This window comes from Podarcis gaigeae (assembly GCF_964106915.1).
Source record: "Podarcis gaigeae genome assembly, chromosome: 7".
Taxonomy (NCBI): Eukaryota; Metazoa; Chordata; class Lepidosauria; order Squamata; family Lacertidae; genus Podarcis; species Podarcis gaigeae.
Window position 1 is genome coordinate 33,722,650 of NC_139683.1, and position 23,471 is coordinate 33,746,120.

At 38.6% G+C, this 23,471-nt stretch overlaps 1 protein-coding gene across 25 annotated transcripts in view; it reads left to right on the forward strand.

Moving 5' to 3' along the window:
- Window positions 1-23,471, forward strand: part of NCOA2 (nuclear receptor coactivator 2) — a 126,987-nt gene that overhangs the window by 34,538 nt on the left and 68,978 nt on the right. For 6 of the 25 annotated variants that reach the window (XM_083747543.1, XM_083747554.1, XM_083747544.1 and 3 more), the window contains exon 3: window positions 889-1,037. The exons of the other annotated variants lie outside the window; for them this stretch is intronic. The gene's annotated coding sequence lies outside the window, so the exon portion shown is untranslated. The remainder of the gene's footprint in view (window positions 1-888; window positions 1,038-23,471) is intronic. 25 annotated transcript variants of the gene reach the window in all.

Here is a 23,471-nt window from a genome sequence, read left to right on the forward strand (position 1 = left end):
CTACCTGTGTCCACATTTCATAACCCAGCTTCTCTTTATTCCTTTACCTGGGACATTTTTAGCATAAGAATAGTTTCCAACAGGAATCTATATGTTAATTCATGCCCAGTGTACCAAGAAAGAAAGAATGGAGTATTTTCTGTATGTATGTCTATTCTGGAAATGTAATAATCAGACAAGAGGGAAATAGAATCCACTGTATCTTGAACTTTTTCCTTCCATTTTATTTTCATTTATATTCACGCTCAGGTGATACGGATTGTGAATATGGTTCAAATTTTATTAGGATTTATTTATGTTGCATCCCTGTCTAATTGCAAAATGGCCTTGCGTCCTAGTTTCAGGGTAGTGGCTCTAGCCTATAATTGTTGCTGTTTGCTGCTTTGGGTGGGGTGAGAGAAATGTTGTTATACTCAGTCTTGTTGGACAGCATTCTCTGGTTCCAGAGAAGGACTCCCTTAGACTTTTTCTTCAACTTGCATTTCTCCTTAGAGTTGTATCCCCTCCCACAGTGTCCCAGTTCTTAGTAATAATTTGGCCTGAATTCTGTTACAACTTGGACTCTGAGGGGAGCTGGCTATTCAAATATCAGTGCAGCGTTATCAACTGAGCAAATTCCACCTATTTGAATTATTCATTAGCTTGATCGAAGCATCTTTTTACATTGTGGCTCCCACCCCTCCCCAGTTGACTGCTTAACACTGTTTTCTTTAATTCTTAAATCATTTGTCTTGTTTTCCTCCTTGATAGTGTAAATAAAAGGTTTTAAGATTTTGATTGTGCCTAGTTTTGATTCTGCACAACCATGTTCTGGAACTGAAAGTGATGAGCAATTTTCCAGGCCAATGTCCCTTGCACTACAGCTTCATTTCTCTTCTTTCTTCATAGATTTCCTAACCCCAGGAAAAGAGAGAGAGGTCATGCAGATCTGTGTTTGCTTTTGACTTGAACATTTTTCTTTCGTAAGTGTAGTGGTTTAATATTCATGCTTTTTCCTCCAAAAACTAAAACAAGTGGCACACAATTTATTCCCAGAGGTGAGTTTAAACCTGTTTGTTACCTTTTTGTTCTATAGTAAATATCTTCAGAGTTGGATCTAAGTTTGAACTAGGTCAGGAAAATGACGACTGCTTTTTTGCTTATACAAAGTCTGGTCTCCTGAAATGTTTTTCTGTTCTTAGGCAAACAAAACTGGTGCACAAGTTCTCTTGCTTCAAAATTTATGTGAAAGTATAGAGAGCAAAGTTAGGAGTACTGGGTTGTTTCAGGAATATAATGGAATCATGAAGTTATTGTGAAAAGTGTCATTGTGGAATTGTTTTTAGATTCATTTGTGGTTTGAAGTAAGCAAAAATAGCTTCACTATTTTGGATTTCATTTTCAATGAAATATTTATAGTAAATGTTTATCTGGGTCAAGCATCAGCTTTTTGATGTGAAACGTGACATCACCAGATATGCAGTTTGCTCTCTTATTAATACTTTCAGTGCTTCCTGACCAGTGAGTTTTCCTGTCAAGCTGCAAGGCAATTCTTGTTAGCTGTTCAGTTTTTTTTTAGTACTGTTGGGTATGTGGATATGCAGATCACATTTCCTGTCAACTGTTTTTCCTTTGAGAAGTGTTTTGTTTAACCTTTCCCTAGTGGCAAAAATACCATTTGTGCTCTATCATGTTGCTGGTTGCAAGTTCCATACACTCTACATCTTGAATGGGGCAATAAAACATGAACTTGTTCAATGCTATACTTTGTGGTTTAAAACAAAACTGAAAATGCTTCTAGCATGATTACCCACACGTTGTCCTTTAATCTAGTAACCTCTAAAGATGCAAAAGTTAATTTGAGATAATATAAATCAATGGCTTCTTCAACTTCAACTTGGTGTTGACGAAGGCATTGTTGTTTTTTTCTAGTGGTTGATTGTACAATTCCCTCTGAAAAAATAGGCTTCATGCTAAGGTGCTGCTGCTAACAGATTGCAAGCTATTGCTACATAGTCCGCCTACACAAGGCTGTTAGTATCGGAATTATTACAGGACAGGTTTTGACGCCCAGCCTGCCTCTGGTCCCAGTAGACCTAACAAGTGAAAATGATATTCTGATTTTACTTTCCTTAACATAAATACAACGCAGTCTGCATAATTGAGTACATAATCCTGGGGTGTATTGGTGGCCCCCTCTCTATTCTTGTGATAATAAGCAATATAAATGCATATACTAGAGAATTCCATATGCGTTCATTTCTTTGTCCCTTTAAAGATGGAGCAGAGAATAAGTGTTGCTAAGACAGAGGGGAAGAATTTGGGCTGGCTGTGACACTGGCTAGTGTTGATGGTTAAACTATGCTGCCAAATTCTGAGGTTGCCAACTGCCATGATTGCCCCCCCCCCTTGAAATACTGGTGTGGAGTACTTGCCCTACTTTAGAAAGTAGTGAACAATATCATGTGACTTAATCACTGGCTATTATATATGACATTATTAATATCTGAACAAACCATGCTAATTACTATTTGACCTGAATTAGGAACTCTCTAGCCGTTTCTTTAGCTCTTTTCTATCACACGGAGATTGCACTGAGCCCGTCAAATTGCATAGAGAGTGTTGACAGTATTTTTACTTTGTGGTATTTTGCTCTCTTACATTTGAGGATTGTGATGATGAACAAATAGGTACCATGAACTCTACAAAAGCAAAGAGTCAAAAAACCGAGGAAGATCTGAAAGCTGACATTTCAGCCTCCTCTTGCAGCATGGGTCTTGTGTACTTCAGAATATTTACATAGTATGAGCATTCCTAAATGTTTGAACCCATATGCATTCCTTTCCTGTGCGACGTGTTCTATTTTTATATTATTATTTTTTGCAGTAATACAGTTTCTTTTAATTTGTAAATTTTACTTGGATCAGCATGGAATATGGTAATGCTGAGATATACAATGTGTGCATTAGTACTCTTCTCCAGGTTGTGTACTTCAACAGTTCAGTTTTTTCCTTTAGAATATATTCTGGAGAGGTCTTTAAGGAGCTGTTTGAAAACAATACTAATATTATTTTATCAATCCATTGTGGTACAATGACTCTTAGAATTCTTTCAGATATAATGTGAACAGCACTCTCTCCAACTGGGATTTCTAACAACTGATATTCAGAGGCATGCTGACCCTGACATCAATAGTTTTGTGGCAGTGCTCTACATGACCCATTTAATTGTGAATGTTTGCCTGGATGAGCACATAGATGAACTTGGGGGCACTGCAAGTATTCCATGACCATTTAGGAACTTTATGCATAGTCAGTAGATTGTCTGGTAGAGAATGGCACACCAATTACTTGGGATTCCTGTACTGTGTGCCACAGATACATAGAGGATCATGGGAGTTAACTTGGATTGAGTAATTATCTGCAAGGAGAATGCATGTAGTTGCTCACATTCTCATGATCATTAATACATCCACACAACTTACTAGTGAGAGTGATGTTCATACCACCTATGATATTCTGTGGAAATAGATGATTTGTTTTAAAACAGTTGTGGTCCCTTTGTTATCTGGATTATTATGACATTTATTTGTGCCATTGGCTGTTGCAGACAGGAGTGGAAAAAGGTGCAGTGTAATAATGTCAGGATGTATGTAGGTTTTCGGCACAGTCCTGTGTTTTATACACAACACTTAGTTTTACCCGCTGGTTCATAAACAGACCATCATTGATTTAGAAAATAAAAGATTCATCATACTCAAATGAAGTTGGCTTGCTGGTGGCTGCTTGCATTGAAGACGCGTCTGCAGTGAGCAGGGATTTCCTCCCACCTACCCCCCACCCCATAGGATTATTTACCTGGAAACAATACAGTATTGCCATTCCATAGACCTTTCAGTTTGTGAGAATGTAACTGAGTTAACAATTGTTTTTAAAGAAAGCATAGCAAGTAATTTTTACAAAGATCTGTTCTAAACTGTACCTGACATAGACATATATTTGTTAATCCATTTTAAAATATTTTAAAATTTTGAATTGTGTTTAGACAGCATTTCCTTCATGAAGCGTCAGGCCCAGCATCAGCACAAAACTCCCTTGGGCAGGTCCTGGGATCCCAAAGTCCGAGCTGGACCCATTCTGTAGTGTAATTTGGGCCCCATGCACTGGGTGGCTGGATCTGATCCACCCTTTAAATTTGCTATAATCCTCTCAATGTAGCATAACACTGGAGTATTGTAGAAAATGGATCAGATGCCAATTTCTGATTGCCATTAGTCTCCTATTAGCAGTTAAGGCTTCAGGGACCCACCTGAAGGGGAGATCATGAGAGGAACTTTGAGAGACAGGGTTTATTTTTCTTCTTTGAATTGCTCTGCTCAACTATAAAGGTAAAGGTAAAGGTACCCCTGCCCGTACGGGCCAGTCTTGACAGACTCTGGGGTTGTGCGCCCATCTCACTTAAGAGGCCAGGGGCCAGCGCTGTCCGGAGACACTTCCGGGTCACGTGGCCAGCGTGACATCGCTGCTCTGGCGAGCCAGAGCCGCACACGGAAACGCCGTTTACCTTCCCGCTGGTAAGCGGTCCCTATTTATCTACTTGCACCCGGAGGTGCTTTCGAACTGCTAGGTTGGCAGGCGCTGGGACCGAGCAGCGGGAGCGCACCCCGCCGCAGGGATTCGAACCGCCGACCTTTCGATCGCCAAGTCCTAGGTGCTGAGGCTTTAACCCACAGCGCCACCTGCGTCCCTCTGCTCAACTATACACATCACTAAACAGCAAACATATGGAGCTACTTAAGCTCCTAGTATGTTAAGGGGAGAGGATGACAAGTAGTTACTCCATTGTACCACCCAGTTCACTCTCTTGGAATGTAAAGTCAGTCTGGTGATTGGACATGGAATTACAACATAAAAACACAACTACTACTAACTCACAAGGTATGTATTCTTAAACTGTGTGGGATTTTTCTGCATAACAATCCGACTCTTAACAAAAAAAAATGCTTTGAGAGTTGGTAAAATATTAAACATAGTAACACACACACCCTGGCTTGGTTATGATAGGAGCAGTACTGTAAACTTATGGCTTGATATTAGCAAATGGAACTATATAAAGCACCTACAGATGGCATGATTTAACATACCACCAGCCTCTCACCCTTTCAAAACTATTATGATTATATTACACCATGTGCTCAGGAGACATCAGTAATACAGCATTCATTTTCAAGTAGGTTGTTCTAATTTTTGTCTGACCATTAAGAGGTTTAGCAAACAAACAAACAAGCAAAAAACCTACACTTCTGTAGAATGAATTATTTCCTGGCCACTTTGCCAAGCTAACCTTTGAACAGAAGATCATTCTGAACTGAATGACAGCTAACATTTACTGTATACTGTATTCCAACTCTGATTCTATGATTTGAAAACATCGAAACATCGGTAGTCTTCTCTAATCCTAGTGATTTGCAAGTCCAGGAGTTGTTTTGATTCTCTTTTATCAAGAGATCTGAGAAATTACTGTGCCTTACTTACAGCTGGTTAATAACCTTGCTTTCACCTGCTCATGTAACTGTTGTAGGAGAACACTTGTGAAAGATCCAGGGTGGTTTCTTTGAGCAATAGGTGAAACCAGAAATCAGTACTCGTAGAAGCTGAGCTGTGACTTTCTTCCACTGTTACACTGTTCGCATGAATAGACCATTGTAGGAGCGTGTATACGTGCAAGACGGCTGCTAAAAATATCACACAACTAATTCCACAGCCAAAATTTTAAGCAAATTGTGGATTTCAAGTGCATTTTCTTCCAGAAGACTTCTTTTATAAATGTGTATGGCATCTAGATGTTACTATCATTAGTGGGTGCTTCTTGGTGTAATGTTGGGACCATCTGAAAAGACAAACCATGCTAAAGTGTTTGAGTAAGTTAATTATATATTTGGCAAATGTGACTAGTAATGTATATGCTCTGCATTTTATCTTCATGTATTTATTAGGCTGTTAGTGCATAGAAGAGAAAATATTGCAATAATTGTCCTTCTCCCATGCAAGCTTTTTTATTTTTTAAGGGATGCCCACACATTTTTAATTATCTTGACTAGTCTGGTTATATGTTCTGTTCTGTTTATGAGTCAGCTGGTTTCACCTTCACTCTCCCAACTGCGTTGTAATCAGAAGTGGGGGGAATGTATTGACTGTTGGCTAATTACATCTGTAGTTGTAATTTCTACTGGAAGTTCTGTTTTAGCCTCAGAATGGGCCTCATTTCACACACCAAAGGATTCTTTTTTATTTTTTTGAAAAAAAATCATGCTGAAGCCTGTACTAAGATTAATTTAATTCCTGTAAACACGTCTCCTGAGACAAATCACTGCTTTTTGGCCATGTTTGTACCTGTCCCAGAAAGTTGCTGCTGAAAGCTTTCGGGCAGTTGCCTTAAAGGCTTATCATAGGAACATGAGTACAGTCTCAAAAGTATTCTGCATTCTTCTGTACACTAAAAATCTACAAAAGTGGAGGGAAACAGATGAGATGGAGGCTTAAACAGAAATTACTGATAATGATTTTGCTGACAAACTTCTACATAATAATTTTAAAGATCTTTATTGTTATTTTTCCACAAGAAACATGTTACAGACCTATGCAAATGCGGAATATAGTATGAGTGATACATAACCCCCCCATATATATGAAAAAAATGAGGGGAACTAGGATTTAAATGTGTAATGCAGCTTGGTACAATGAAAGCAGGGGAAGGTTAACAAAAAAATTTTTTTTTAAAAGACATTTCATGAAAATTGGAAATTCTCTGAGGGATTAAGTAATTAGTCACAAGATGGAAAATGAATCTTTGAAATCCTTGAAAGTGAAATTTAGTAGTAAAGCATTGTTACTGTCCTTCCTATGCACATGTAGCCTTTCTGTAGCAGTTGCTCTGAATATGTGCGTTGAACCGGTTTGTGTGTATTGATTTGGGAAGTTGCAGGTACAGTGTTTGGAGAAATTGAAAATGTTGTAGTTCTGTAGTCAAAATGGTTCATGCTGAGAAACCTTTAAGGATGCCATCCTGTATGCCACTGGTTCTCAAACTTTTTTTATCTGGGCCACAGTATCAGAATAAAAAAATGCTCATTCAACACTAAATTTTTTTGTTGATAAGAAATAACAGCACAAAACAAAAATAACTCCCAGCAGTGCTTGATTTATAACATAGAACACAGCTACTTTATAATACGATCATGGGATCCCCAAAAAGTATAAAATAATGAAGGTACATAAGAACACGAATCAATCCCAAAATATAATATTGATTGTCCTTGAGTCTTGCCACCACACTTGCCAACATCTCTTGCCACATCCATGTGGCATGCCTCACCTTTGAGAACCATTGCTGTGCATGTACTTACTTGGGAACAAGTCCTATTGAACTCAACAAGTCTTGCTTCTGAGTAGAGATGTATAGGACTGTTCTGCTGCTAGAGTACAACCATTGGTTAAAGCTCATGACCTGTTTTGCAGAGAGGTAAACCACAAGCCTGGGTTCAGACATTATTCTTAATTGTGGTTTAAAGTAGTGTGTGAGTGTTGGCTCTGTTCTTTTCTAATTGTATAAAACTCATGCTGTAGGATTATGAGCTCAAAATCATGGCTAGTATCATATAGGATGCAAGACTTTCTTCCACCTGCCTTGCTCCAACCTCTAGTATCTTCTTCTCAATTTCTGTCGTATTATTTTATGTACTGTGGCTTGCCATTGTTTTATTGATTATAGTTTAGAAATTATTTATCATAACTGTTAAGGGTGAATTTCTGTTTAACTTTTATATGCTGATAATATTATTTCATACTATTCTAATGATTGTTGAATGTTACTTTTTTGATGTAGGTTACTTTTTTGATGTAGGTTGCTTATTTTAAAGTTATGTTTTATTATCACATTTTTGTATTACATTAGATTGTTATAAGATGTACATTTTTTGTTTCTTCAGCTTCTAAACCACCTTGAGTATTGTAAGAAAGAAAGATGGTATACAAATTAAAAATGATAATGCTGATGATGATGATGACCAAAGGCTCATCTAGTCCAGCACCCTTTTCTCACACTGGCCAAGCAAGTTGATAGAGGAGCCCACAAGCAGCACATGAGCACAATAGCACTCTTCTTCAGGTTCTCCAAAAACTCACAGGCATATATTTTATAATACTGGTTCTGTTCTTTCCTTACTTTCTAAGATCAATCTGAAGCCTTGTGAAAGACTCAGTGGAGTTTTTAAATGTGGCATGATAATGAGAATTCTGGTTTTCAGTGAAGATCATATATGGGAACAGCAGCTTTGGTTCTTAAGCAGTGCCTGGAAGATCTTGTTGGGGACAGTGTCAGTTTCAGGCAAAACAGAAGTGATATGGTTGGGAAATCCAACTTCAGAAGTAGATAGTCAGCTGATGATTGCTGATGTGGTTTTCTAAGGTTTTTGCATCTCAAGACTACTTCTGAATGCGCTATTAATAAGCTGCATATAATTGTGCCTTCATCTGGAGAGAATGGGTTTAGTGTCAGTAACCTGCACCTCACAACTCTTCAGTTGACTACTATAGTATTCCTATTTGAGAAGTTTTTAGAATAGCTATTGGTGCAGAGTGCAGCAACCTATCTAATTCCCTATAGATTTTGTGGATTTTCCTGAGACCGTACCTGTATTCTTTAAGCATGTGTGTGTGTATGTACATGTGTGTGTGTGTATCTGTAACAATAAATCCCTGTTCTCCCCATTTCCAGAGCAAGCCAAGGCATATGTTTCTAGGTTACATGCATGCAATACTGTGCATGTTTATTCAGAAGTAAACCCTATTCAACTGAGCTACCATCTAGTAAGTGTGTAAAAGATTAGCCTCCGACTGTAGTCCAAAGGAATACACTTATTCCAAATAGACACAGTAGTAATTACTGCTTAATAAACATACATAACATTACACTTCTTTAACCTAGCATTCTATTCCATGGCTTTCTCAGTGTTAAAATACGGCAAATGCCAAATTTTTAGTGTGAGGTAGAAAATTAAAAGTATTTGATTTTCAGACTTTTGTAGTAATCCAGGCATGTAGGACCACATATCTTTTGCTTTCTATCAGTCTTGAAAGTTCACAAGAATCAACCTGAAGCCGTCAGTTATCATCTGAGGCCCTACTTCATGTGCCCCCTCCATTGGAGGGTGGCAACATAATAGTGGCTCTTTTCATTGGTGGCGCCTCACATGTGGAATGCTCTTCCCTGGGAGGCATGTTTGTTGCCTTCTTTAATAATAATGTAATAATTTACTAGTATTTCCTTAAAACATATAGTAAAATTAATGGAAAATTGTGTGGCCGTACTTTAGCTTACAGCAGTTTTGCATTAAAGGTTGGGCAAATGTTCCTCATGTCTAATGACAGAAAGTCTTGAAAAGCATGCTGAAGTTCCTTGATGCTTATGCTTCTGTTTGTGCTGGTGTTTCATGCTGATATTGCATGTTTACACACTCCATCCATATGATTATCAAAGTCTGAGCTCTTCTGAGAAGTGTTACTTGCTCTGTTCATTACACTTGAATATTTTAGTAGTTCAGTATATATTTCAATAGCTTGACAGCTCCTGATGCAGTCCGTAAGGAATTTTGATGAGACAAACGCTCATTTTTTTTTGACTGGAAGACCTGACTTACACAAAGGAACACTATCTGAAGAAGTGTGCATGCACACTGAAGCTTATACCCAGAACAAACTTAGTTGGTCTCTAAGGTGCTATTGGACAATTTTTTAATTTTTGAAATTTGTTTCGATTGCGTCAGACCAACACAGCTACCCACCTAAACAAAGGAATACTAATTAGTGTTTAGAATTAATTTACACTTGGAAAGCAGCTCAAGTATGTATTTATATGATACCGCTAAAAAGGGAACAGAACTGTTCAGTACAGTGGTGCCTCGCAAGACGAAATTAATTCGTTCCGCAAGTTTTTTCTTCTTGCGAGTTTTTCGTCTTGCGAAGCATGGTTTCCCATAGGAATGCATTGAAAATCAATCAATGCGTTCCTATGGAAACCGCCTTCAGACCAGGTCCGGGGACAGTCTGTCCCCCAACCTCTTCTGAAGGCTGGGGGGGGGACACAAGGGCTTTTCTTCCCACCCCCAGCATTTTAAAAAAACCCGGGACAGCGGAGGACTTCTCCGCTGTCCCAGGGCAATTTAAAAGCCCCCGGGAAGGCAGGCAGCGGAGACAAAGACTTTTGCCCCCCGCCTGCCTTCAGAAGAGGTCCTGGACCTCTTCTGAAGGCGGGCGGGGGGCAAAAGTCTTTGCTCCCCCCCCGCCTGCCTTCAAAAGCTGTCTGGGACGCGCTGCGTTTCTCCGCTCTCCCGGGAAGGCAGGCAGGGGGGAGCAAAGACTTTTGCCCCCCGCCCGCCTTCAGAAGAGGTCCAAATGCCATATTTTTAGTGTGAGGTAGAAAATTAAAATTAAAATTAGTGTGAGGTAGAAAATTAAAAGTATTTGATTTTCAGACTTTTGTAGTAATCCAGGCATGTAGGACCACATATCTTTTGCTTTATATCAGTCTTGAAAGTTCACAAGAATCAACCTGAAGCCGTCAGTTATAAAGTCTTTGCTCCCCCCGCCTGCCTTAAAAAGCCATCCGGGATAGCGGTAAGCGCTTCCCTGCTATCCCGGACTGCTTTTAAAATGCTGGCGGTGGGGAGCAAAGCCTTTCGGCCCCCGCCGGCCTTCCTGGACCTCTTCTGAAGGCTGGAGGGGGGGAAAGGCTTTGCTCCCCACTGCCAGCATTTAAAAGAGGTCCCCGGAGATTTCCCTATGGGCTTTCTTCTTGCGAAGCAAGCCCATAGGGAAATTCGTCTTGCGAAGCAACTCGCAAATGGAAAACCGTTTCGTCTTGCGGGTTTTCCGTCTTGCGAGGCATTCGTCTTGCGGGGCACCACTGTACCAGGTTAGACTTTCTCTAGATTATATTAATTTCAGTAGTTTCTTAGGTGTAAGGCCAAATCATTTCAATGGGATTTGTGCTGCTTAAGCACAAGTGGTGATTATGCCATTAGATTGTGGGGCATAATGAGGGAAAGAAAGCATGTGACTATCTGTCTACATATACAGATTCTAGTATCCTACTAGTTTTCCTGTAAATGCATCCCTCTGTCCCTCATGTTCTTCATCCGAAATACAAGTAGCAGTTTCATCTTGTCCTTCATTGTACAGTGGTACCTCTGGTTACATACGCTTCAGGTTACATATGCTTCAGGTTACAGACTCCGCTAACCCAGAAATAGTACCTCGGGTTAAGAACTTTGCTTCAGGATGAGAACAGAAATCACGTGGCAGCAGCAGGAGGCCCCATTAGCTAAAGTGGTGCTTCAGGTTAAGAACAGACCTCCGGAACGAATTAAGTACATAACCAGAGGTACCACTATACTGCTGAAGATTTTAAAATATGTTTTTTCTGCTCGTCCCCAAACCATTTTTGTTTGTTTGTTTTGGGTTTGCCTTTTTATACTTTCTTTACCCTGGCACATATAGAATGTGATTTTTGTTCCTCACATTTACTATTACTGGAATCTTTTGCTAGCTTTCAGTAATACTCCCATCTTTTAAAGTAGTACTCTTTAATGAAGTAATCTTGCTACCACACCTATTTCAAAGCCTTCTTAGCAATGCTTTGTTTAGATAGTAAGTATTTTTTTTTCAGTTTCTCATAGTGTGTGTTTTGAAATGAAATTGAGTCATACTTAGATACTAGAAGTTTGTACAGATACATTCTCAGAAACATAGAGGCATTTTTGTTCTGCATACAATAACAGCAGGTTTTCTTTACCCACGGAAAAGTAAACTAATGCCAAAATGTGACCCCATCCCTGAGAAGAGTTCCAGAATTATTATTATTATTAATTGAATTTGTATACCACTCTTCATCTCGTTCGCAACATAAAATACAAGATAAAAACACAAAATACACAATAAAATCAAGAACAAGCCCCCTCCAAGCCAATAACTCTCCCACACAAAATAATAATTATTAATCATATTTATCGATGAAAATGCCACCTGCAACAAACAAATGTTGTATTTCTTTTGTTCAAGTAAACTTTCCCAGGACAGTTTTATAGTAGAAACAGAAATACAGTAATAGAAAAATAAAATAAAATAAAACATATACTATAAAATAACAGCAGTAGAATCTAAAGCAGCACATTATGGTTATGATTATATTTATAAACCATGGAAAACACAAAAGCAGTTTACATAAAACACAGTAAAAAATATTAAGAAGAAAAAACTTTAAACAGTTACAAAGAAATACATTAGTAAAAACAGAAAACCTATCAATTAATTTTTTAAAATTAAAAACCAAATATTAAAACAGATCAATGGGATAAATCTTAAAAGTAGCTGTGGGGTGTGTGCGCGCTATTATGATTATTTTATCGTTATGCTATCTGTTGTTATTATTATGCTATCTAATCTGTTTCTTGCTAGCAAAGGAAACAATCCATGGAGTTTCCAAGCTAGTAGTTCCATCTCCTTTTGTAGTCTGAAAATTATTGTCAACTATGTGCAGTATCCTTTGCCAAGCTCTAAAGAGTCAAAGGATTCCTGCGAAAGGATTTCAAATCGAATACAGATCTGAGTTTGAATCGGATCGTTCCTAACAACTAACGCTGCATCTTTTTTGCAGAAGTAGTCTTATCATAACTAGAGAGAATTACAACACCAGAAGCGCTCCCACCCACTCAAAACATAGTAAACAGACCTTCTGAACTTAGGGAAAACAAAGCACAAAGTCCACTATGGACGTGTCTCTGCAAATTTTTGTTAACTATTTAGTTGCTTTTAAATATAGAGTGAGTAATGTTCAAGCAATTGTCTGATGTTAGCAGATACTTGAAATGACTTTTTGTTTTAATATATCAAGTGGCTGAATGCAGTTGTTCCTTGACAGAAGCATCTTCTTGCAACTGTTGATTAGTATTGGGGACTATTTGATGGAGCCATGTGAGGCCTCTACAGCTCCTCAATGTCATCTCATTATTGGGCTTGTTTAAAATACTCATGTCAGCACCATAATTTTTTAGGTATCTTTTGACTACTGAGGGCAGACACTCCATTTCAACTTATGATAGGCACATTTCTGCACTTCCACTGCTGTGTTACTCAGGTTGCAAATGTCGGGCATTCTAAGATTTGTGTGACTAGCAGGCTCAAACGATATATATTATAAGGTTGAACTTGACTTGGCTCTGTAGTGTAAATTTAATGGTAAAGAACTCCCATGTTATGGAATAAAGGTTAAAAAAAATGGTGGTTCCACGTTTTGATAGTGTATGAACTTCTTTTGTAGTGTATGTCTTTGCCAGATATTAAAAGTGACTGTAAGACAAGTTTCTAGCATTTTTGCCTTCATTTTTAGATTCTAGGTGCAACTCAAACTTACAGATAAATATTTATTAAATATCCCTTCTGATTGTTAATAAAATCAAATTCTCAGAAGGGAGAAGAACCTGACTTATCCAAGACTGTAGACTTTTCCAGAAGCTAAATATTTAGAGTCAGGTGCAAAGTTTATATTAATTGTAGTCACTTTAAATTGTTAGTTTAAAAATAATTTGCGGATGAATTTAAAAGCCCTTTTCAGTATTCTGTGTCAATATAAAAGTTTCCATTTTCAAGTGGAACTATGTATACATTATTTCTCTCTCTCTCTCTCTCTCTCTCTCTCTCTCTCTCTCTCTCTCTCTCTCTCACACACACACACACACACACACACACACACACACACCGTTATCTTATTTGTGTAAAAATAACAGTAAGATCCGAATATCATTGGCACTGTGTAGCAAAGTTTGCCTGTGCTGCATTTATCTCCCCCCCCCTTTTTTTTTACTATGCATGATATTTTTGCTTAGTGTTGGCCTACATAGTGAGCTAAAATGAAACTATTAACTATTCCATCTCTTTGGAGCAGTGAGATGTATGGTTGTATTACACGCTTCAAATATGCATTTTACAGATGCATATTGTGATGGACACATCCCAGCCACCCTGGGTCCCGTACTGCCTGGGAAAGGAGACCTGGTAACAACAGAGTATACCCTCTCCTGTACTCTCAATTGAGGTAATCTCCACTACCAAATACGAGTATAACTATTTGCCAGGCAGCCCCATAGCAAACAACACCCCAGAGTATCTCTTGAGCCTCCTTAGATAGTGTGAGGTTAAATCTAAAGGCATGGGAGTGTTTGAAATAAGCTGAGAGAACAACAGACATATAAATGTGAAAGAGAGTGAGAAAATGATACCCCAAAATTACTGAAACCCAACATACTGCCTTTGCAGGAAAACCAAACCAAAATTGGATAAATGTGATCCTGTAGCCTATTCTACAACATTTTGGCGGCTTATTAGGCTAGTGTTAGCAACAGATTGTAGTTTTACTAGTATTCCTTACTCACAAGTAGACTTTTTCCTTCATGCCCTTCTCTCAGACACCCCAAAACATGATATATTCTTGCTCTACCCACCTCTAGTCAGTTATATGCTGTTCCCATTGAGGTACCTACTCAAAGCTTTTAAATTTCCCACCCTAGAAGAGAGATGTGCTGTTAGACACATCAGCAATGACAAATGCCTAAATGAACCTCAGGGCATCTGGTAAGACTCCAAGTTAACCTTATAACAATCCACATACAAGTTGTAACAAGGCATGCAGGCAAGACACATTTCCATTACAAGCAATCCAGTAACTAGCTCAGTTCCTTCATACATGTCCTGCACATATCTAAGAGAAGAATCTGCTGTTTGGTTTCAGAAATGCTTTTTTAGCCAGGCATTGACATTGCAGTAATGCAGGATATTAAACCCTTATGGGAGGAAATGGGTAATCAAGACTTTGTCATAGTGCTTTGATGTATGGAACGGAACGGCAAATGAATGAATGGAATAGGATTTGTTTGTTTGCTTACAGAGTACCCTCTAATTATTACATGTCCATGAAGGATAGTTTAGTCGGTAGAGCATGAGACTCTTAATCTCAGATTTGTGGTCTTGGGCGAAAGATTCTTGCATTGTAGGGGATTGGACAAGATGAACCTTGTACCAACTCTACAATTCTATGATTCTATTCTGTATAGAACCATGCTTTGAGAGTATTTTGGTCAGTTCTGACCATGGTATTCGCTGGTCTGTGCCAATCATCCTTAAAAATGTAGATTTGGAAGAAACCTCAAAGGGTATCTAGTCCAACCAGTTGTTGCATCTCCTTACACTTTTATCCTTTACACATACATGCACAAGATGTCTCAGTGTAGAAATGACACTACCTGGCCCTGGGCTATTTTGGGAGGAAGGGCAGCTATAAATAAGAAAATATAATAATACCTGATCTGCGCTGTGCTGTGGTTTGATTTAGGTTGTCTTGTAAACTGTGTTAGTGTTGTCTTCTACCTCTATCTGCACCTGAACTTGGATTATCTTGGGCCTAGATTATGATTCCTCAATTACTATATTCCCATAAATGCCTTACTCTATCACTAATAGCAGGCCCCTTCAGAGGCAGTGGCAGACTATAGTTTGATATGAACTGAAGAAACACTTGGGGGGCCTTAGACTTGCATGGTTCCATTTCCTCTCTCCGAAATCCACACCCCACATTTCCAAACTTCTTATCCTTGTTTGTAGCAAACCATACTTTGCTTGTTCGAACAAACTAGGAAGTAAGAATCAGAAGCTGAGCAGACACCAAAGAGGTTTTATGCAAACCTGAGTCTGCCCAGGACTCAGTCACATAACACCAAACCATGGTTTGACATTGTGACTGAATGGTCCCAGTGTTCTACTTAACTGCAGTTTTTGCTTTTGAGCCAAAAATTGCTGCTTCTTAGGCTACATCAAATAGAGCAATGGACCCCAGTATCCTATAGTCATTGTCACTGAGCTGATGAAAACCATATTCACTGCTACTGGTTGTTCACTGGGACACTAAATACGACATCGCTGGAACTCTGATGGGTGCTATAGTCATGTGGCAACTTCACCAAATGTTGATATGGGTTAGTAATTTCTTCTGCATCTGCATTCCCCCAGTCCTATTTGCTGTTATTCTATCAGCTGTGCATTGTTGAAGGCTCTTTATTTTATGTTCTATTGGCATTTAGGGCTTTCTTTTTATTTACGGTATTTCTGCTCCCTTTATTTTTCATTGCGATACTGCCAGTATGCCTTTTACCACTGTATTGTAGTGTCTGCCTTAGATCTACAGCCGCTGTTAACTCAACATCTGTCTGCAGTTCAGTACCACTGTCTAGCCAACAGGCTTTCATTTTGTACATGCTCCTTTAATTTTAACTTCCCAAGCGGGTTACTTTGCATTTATCCTTGTGGAAGCTCATTTTATTTTTCACTGCCTTTCTGTTCTTGAATATTAGATCTGCCTCAGCAGTGCTCACTATTCCTCCCATGTTCATATCATCTGCAAATTTAATCAGAGTGCTTGCCACCCTTTTCTCTGGAAAAGAAATTAAAGGGGGGTGGGGGGCTCTACAGCAAGTGATCTGCATGGATAAAAGAAATGTGACAGCTAATATTGCTATGCATCCCATCCATTAGACTTTTATTCTTCAGGACTGTAGGGGTATCATGCATGGCACTCTCACCTTTAAATATAAAATATGTACTGTAAATTTTAGTACAACATAAGGGAAAACAATTTTATTTTTAATTTATTGAAGGCATGGGGTGTTTAAGCAGTCTGATTATATGCTCTCCTGCAAGAAGGGATCTTAAACCAGAACTTCAGAAAGCCAAAACATGTCAATACCTAGCAATTTTAAATATTTTCCAGCTCTGAACAAGGTTGGTACCTGAGAATTAAAGCAATTTTTCAAACCTGGCCCTAGAGCTGGTGAAGTATAGTGGATGAGAGTCTAAACTACAATTGGTAATGTTCTCTGTTAGGAATCTTGTCTGTGCTGTGGCTGAATATTAAGAGTAATATCATTACTATGACCACTTCATATTTATATTTAGTAAAATTATATAAACTGTCTTTTTCCCTGATAACACTGTTTTGCAGAAATGTAGCTTTACTGCAAAGTTTTCACACTTCTAGTTTGTGCACATAAATAGAATTTCATGTTTTAAAAGGTTTACAAAATATTACATTTAGATATTGGCTATATTATTCTGTATTCTGGCCCATCTTATTCTCAAGCCAAGATTCCTTCACACTGTTTCTTTGTAGCAGTGTGACAACAAAAAACACTCCTAAGAGATGAAATTTGCACAACTTTTTCAATACACATGACTTTCTGATACTACAAGACTTCAAAAATCATCTGTATTTTGGGGAAGTTGTTTATTGAGTAGTTAGAGAGTCTGACTAGGACCTAGGAGACCAGGGTTCAAATCCTATAAGTTCATGGGTGACCTCGGCCCACTCACGGCATCAGCCTAACCTACCTCAGGGAGTTGTGGGGATTAAACAAGGAGGCAGAGAACCATGTAACTTGAGAAAAAGCTAGAAAAGGTGGGATATAAATGCACTAATTAAAAATTGAGTAGATTAACCTTTCAAATCCTCACTTTTGTAGGAAAATGCACACAGTGGTACCTCAGGTTGCAGACGCTTCAGGTTACAGACTCCGCTAATCCAGAAATAGTGCTTCAGGTTAAGAACTTTGCTTCAGGATGAGAACAGAAATTGTACTCTGGTGGCGCGGCAGCAGCAGGAGGCCCCATTAGCTAAAGTGGTACATCAGGTTAAGAACAGTTTCAGGTTAAGAACGGACCTCCAGAACGAATTAAGTTCTTAACCCGAGGTACCACTGTACTCTTGAATTTGAAGCAAACTGCCTCAGTGATCTGGATTTCAACTGGAAAGTTAGTTAGGTTTGCAAAACTTTCACCGCTGTAAGGGGAGGGGAACTGAAGAAATATCACGGCTAGTGCAGAACTGAAAACATATTTATTGTTTTTACAGTGTGCGTATAGGAGCAAATTTACAAAGGGTTTATGTGTTAAGTGTTACAGAGGAAAAAATAAATATGGTTAAACTTAAATCAAGGCTGGAAATCTAGAGTTCATAAACTAAATAATTACTTATGCCTAATAAATATCATGCGTAATATTTGTTTTCAGTCTGTATTAAGTGTTTATAGTCATGGTGTATGCATTATTGAGAAGACATAGCATCAGAATGCTTTCATTGTGTGTGTTTTTTCCCAAGGAGATATACAATGTTGGCACTTCACTCTGCAAAATGTTTTAAGTGGGTTTTTAGAAGAGATGCCCTCCTTAATAGCAGTAGAAAGTGGGGGGGGGGTGAGGTCTATTATCATAACGCTGTACTAATGTAGGTTCTGAGTCATGTGACTGCAGAAAAGGCTATTATCTCAATGAAAAGGAAACTGCTTTTTAGAGCAGCAGTAGAACAGAAGCCGGAGGAATTTTCGAGTGCTCCACCATACTGGATTGTCTATTTGATCACCAGCTAGAAAAGGATTAGTTGTGGCTAGTTTATCAGCTGTCATTAGAAGCAGATGAGAGAGGAGATAAGCTGCTATGTGCGCACATCCTCACTCAGCATGTGTTTTGGTTTACATGAAGGCAATGTTGGTTTAAGTTAACGCAGAGCAGATATTCTAATATGTTATCTCTGCTCATTGCTGCTTGCTTTAGTAAAAATGAAGCCAGTATGCAGGGTGTGGGTTTTACTTATATTACAGGCTGAAGATAAAAGAAGAACTGATGAGATTTTACATTGAACTGCAGAGTCTGTGGAAGATTGCAAGGTGTGTTTCAGAAGTGCAATGACTTCATATTTGGTATGTTCATGTTTTCTGTGTAATGTGAAAGATGCAGAGCATGACAATTGAGCAACAGCATTCCTTAGCAGATAGAGTGAGGATTTCAAGCATATTCTTATTCCCCTCCTTTTTGAAAGTGACTACTGATAACCTTGCAGTTGCATTGTAACAGTTATATTGAAAGCTATATATATATATGCGCATACATAGTGTGTAGTAGAAAATGTTGAACACTAAGGATTTTGTGAAGCAGAGCAAAATAATCTAAGCAATATATATATGCTCTATTTTCAGGAGGAGGAAGAGCTCGGGGGGGGGTATGCATTGTTCTCGCAATGCTGTAATTACAATGCAGTATCTAGTGAGGCTCTTAAAAAAAGAAAATTAAAAAGCCTACTAATTACAAATCTAAAGGAAAAGGAAGGTGCACTCTCTTGGTTTTTGTGCTTGCTAGCCTAGTGCTTAAAATAGGTCAAATACTATAGTGGTAAACACAATTACACCTGATAACTTCATTTTCTAATACTTAGAGCTTAAGTCTGTCTAGTTCTCTTTGTACAAGGACATGCACTTAAACTTCATCTTGTGTATTTGTCTGATGTTGCACATTTTGATGTATTTAACTATGTTGGCTATTGTTACCTTTCTCTTAACCTTGAAGGGAGAAACACTTAGAATTCTCAGCTTGATACATATCGATAGGCTTCCTCTGTTATTTAAGCCAATATATCTGTAACTGTGAAAATGGTATTCTTCGCCCTTTTTCTTCCTTGTAAGTGTTTGAAGGTGGGCGTTGTCAAGTTGGCATTTTCTGCCGCTGAACACTGTTACTATTGTTTAAGGGGAAAATGTATACAACAACAATCTTTCCTATAGCATTGTACTCATGAATGTGATCAATACTTTCAAATACAACTAAACCTAACTTATGCAATCTCCGCCCCCGCGCTTTTAAGTTAAGGGTGGAGACATAGCTGTTACTGTAGTGCAAATAGGCACATTGTAGGTTATCCTGGATATAGATTAAGATGAAGATAGTAGCTCTAATGCTTAGCATCTCCTTAATAATTTATTTCTATGGAGGCAGGAAATGCTTTTATTATGTTAAGACTTTGGTATGGGGTGTGGGTTTGAGTGAGTGAGTGTGTATTCTCTTGTAAATCTGAGAAAGTTGAGAAATAATGATTGAAACATTAATATAGTGCACATTGGAAGTTAATATATTTTGAATTGGCAGAAAATAATTATTGGATGTTGGTTGGTGTGTCTTGAACATGAATGTTTTATTTGCATAGGCCCATAGATCTGGGCCACACAACAAATACAATGCCTCAGAACAATGAAAATTATATTATGCTTGTTGAGTGGGCTGTTTTCTTGTTTTTGTGACAGGACATGTAGTTTATATTCAGCATACCTTGTTAATGGACTCAGCTACATCGGCAAAGAAAAAACACTTTTGTATGCATTGTTTATGCATTCTAACACTGTGGCACCAGTTGGTGCTGTGGAGTTCCATTTTTGCTGACTTGATTTCTCATACAAAGTTTGCAATGCTACTTTGATGTGTCTAGATCCAGCCAATGTTTTTGGAAAATGTTGGTTGGTTTCCACATGGTAATTAACTCATCTAATATTAAAGGTTTTTCCCTTTGGGACTAAAAGCAAGATATTTTATTAGCTTTACATATTACTGTATTCCCAGGGTTTAGGGCAGAGCTGAAGTATATACACTATTTCTTACTTTAAAAAAGCATGTCTCTGAAGAGTTCACAATTAAGAAACATAATAATTTATGAACCTTGAAGTTATTCATTTTCCCCTTAAAATGTCACTATGGCCTTAGATCAATTTCCTTAGATGTTTTGCTTGAAAACTTAAGTTAATCTAGTTATATTTACTTAAGTTGTATTGTGTCCTGACATTTCTCATTTCATATTGCAGAATATTTTTGCAAAGAAACAATGAACAAAATAGTGTTAGGACTAGTCACAGGTTTTTCTGTGTGCATCCCTATCCATGGTAAATGGTAGATCTGGGACTCTGCCATCTTTCCTCCACCACTCACCCAATGTCTACACATAGTGACCATTACACAAAATGGGAGGCCCATGCATGCCTCCCACAGTTCATAGTGGATTTGAGTATTGGCTGCTTGACCACTCCAGAAGGCAGCACAAAGCTGGATGAATATATGGGAGGTCTTGTGTAATAGCAGGTGTGTACTGCTTAGTGCAATGTCTTTAACAGTACATAGGCAAGGCAAGGTTTCCATGAAGAGATCAGATTGAAAAGTCCCATTAGAGCAGAGATCAGAAGTTGCTTCCATGACAGTCATGCTTAGATGGAGCTGCAGTTCCTTTTTAAGATTCAGTATTGGTTGCTACTTCTACTTTCATTGAGAGGAGACTCTTGCTTTAAAAGGGGCAACTTCTCTAGGAATCTGATGTAGTAGGGGAGACTATGGTTCCACTAAGGCTTCTGAGCTGGAATCGTCATGAGTCAGAGGCAGATTACAGGACATCCTCCAGCCAGAAAGGTACTGGAACAACAGGCTCCTCTTGCACAAGTGTTTCAGGTTAGTTATGTACATCTGGATCTGTCCCTGAGGGCAATTTCCTCTCCATTCCAAGCCCTTGGACTCATTCCCTGAAGAAGGGGAGTCAGAGGCCATAGGCATGACATGCACTGAGGGTCATTCAAGGTTGCATCTAGGTGATCAGGCAGAGAAGGTTGATCAAACATGGTTCTTCCCTCCATCATCACCTTCCAGTCTGACTACTTAAAATGTTGTGAGGTAATAACTGCCCTGGACTTACTTGAAAGGTTGTACTCTATTCAGCACCTTTGCTAAAATGTCTGGTGTAATTCTCTACCTACTGGTTTCACTGCATTGTGAAGTGCTCCTTGAGATTTAGTCATGGGATTCTGAAGCATAATGTGATTTACTATGCATTCCTAGCTTTATATATGTTAACATTGTTTGCATTTCTCCTGTGCAAGAATCTTGAGCTTTCTTCCTTGCATGCCTATTAGAATATATATTATAACATGTTACATTTATGTAATAAATGTAAGGTACAATTAAGTATTATTAGAGTAGATAAATGGTACATGCAAGTGTAGGATAAATTTCACTCTATCAAATAATCATTTAGAGTTCACTTTTAAGAAATCAAGCCATCATATGATTGCTTCTCCGTATGTCAAACTTGAAAGCCAGACAATGATCATGATACTTCACAACATACTTTCAATAGCTGTGGGGTCTGTATGTTGGGTTGTGGACTGCAAAGTAGCATCAATTTTAAAACTGATTCTTGGCACTGGTCTAGTTGTTCATGGGCCTTATCCTTAGAGATCTTAAGAAAACCACAGACTTAGAGGGATACAAGTTACAGTCATACCTCAGGTTACAGGCGCTTCAGGTTGCACGTTTTCGGGTTATGGATGCGCCAAAACCTGGAAGTACCGGAACAAGTTACTTCCGGTTTTCAGCGCTCGTGCATGTGCAAAAACACTAAATCGCTCTTTGCACATGCGCAGAAGTGCCAAATCGTGACCTGCGCCGACTGCGGGTTGTGAACGTGCCTCCCGCACGGATCACGTTCGCAACCTGAGCGTCCACTGTAATGTCTTCAGTTGCAGTCCCAGATAATAAATATATTACTTATGGTTAAGAATGAACGAAACCTCTGGCCTTTAGAAATACACCCCCACACACTCCAAGTTCTGTGACTGCCCTCCTCCTTTGCCCATATATTTTGAGGCCTGGTATTATTCTGTTCTTAGATGTTATGTGAGTCAAAGTCTCTAGTTCTGAGTACACTTATTGAAAGGTTCCATTACTTGGGGGTCCCACTGAGTCAAACAGGCTTGGGATCAGGTTGTTTATTCTTATAAGTGCTGTTTTGTATCAGATTACTATTGTATCCCAAGATTTCAGCTATGTTCTACCAAAAAAAGAGGCATTTCTAAAAGTATTTTATACAGTGGTTTATGCATTCTTCCACTTTTATTTGAGATTAGACTCAGATAGCTTTAAAGGCTATCAAGAGTGGGAAACAATAAATAGGCAGCAGGCTAGAACTGCAACCCTAGTCATTCAGTGGTCTAAAGATAAAAATCCTTATCATGGTTGAGGAAGAGTATATGCCAATATTGTTGCTGTGTGGGTCAGTGCTTGGGCATTTATCTTAAAGATAAAGGGGTAAGATGTGTCATTAAGAGCTGGGAAACAGCTACAATTGCAACAAAGGCAATAGCATTGTGCTGGGATCTTAAGTGAGCCAAGCCAGGTTCACCTGGTTAGCCAGATTTGGAGCAATGTTCCCCATGGAGTTGCAGAGGCTTCTGATATATGTAGCATTATCAGTAGCCTCTGCAGCTTCATAATAAATGTGCATATTCTTTTAGAGCTCTTCTGACAATGTTAGGTTAAGGTTTTTTCTCCAGAAATGAAGGGGAAAGTGGTGTAGATGGGGTGGGGTGGGGAGGGGAGAAACATGGCTTTGTGTTTGTTTGTTTTAATTGCTTATCATGAGAGATCTTGAATCTGCAATGGTGGAACCTAGTGCTTGCTACTTGCTACAGAATCTATTCTGTCACTACACTTTTTGGGATATAGGGCCAATAGTGCCCTTGGAGAGGGCAGTAT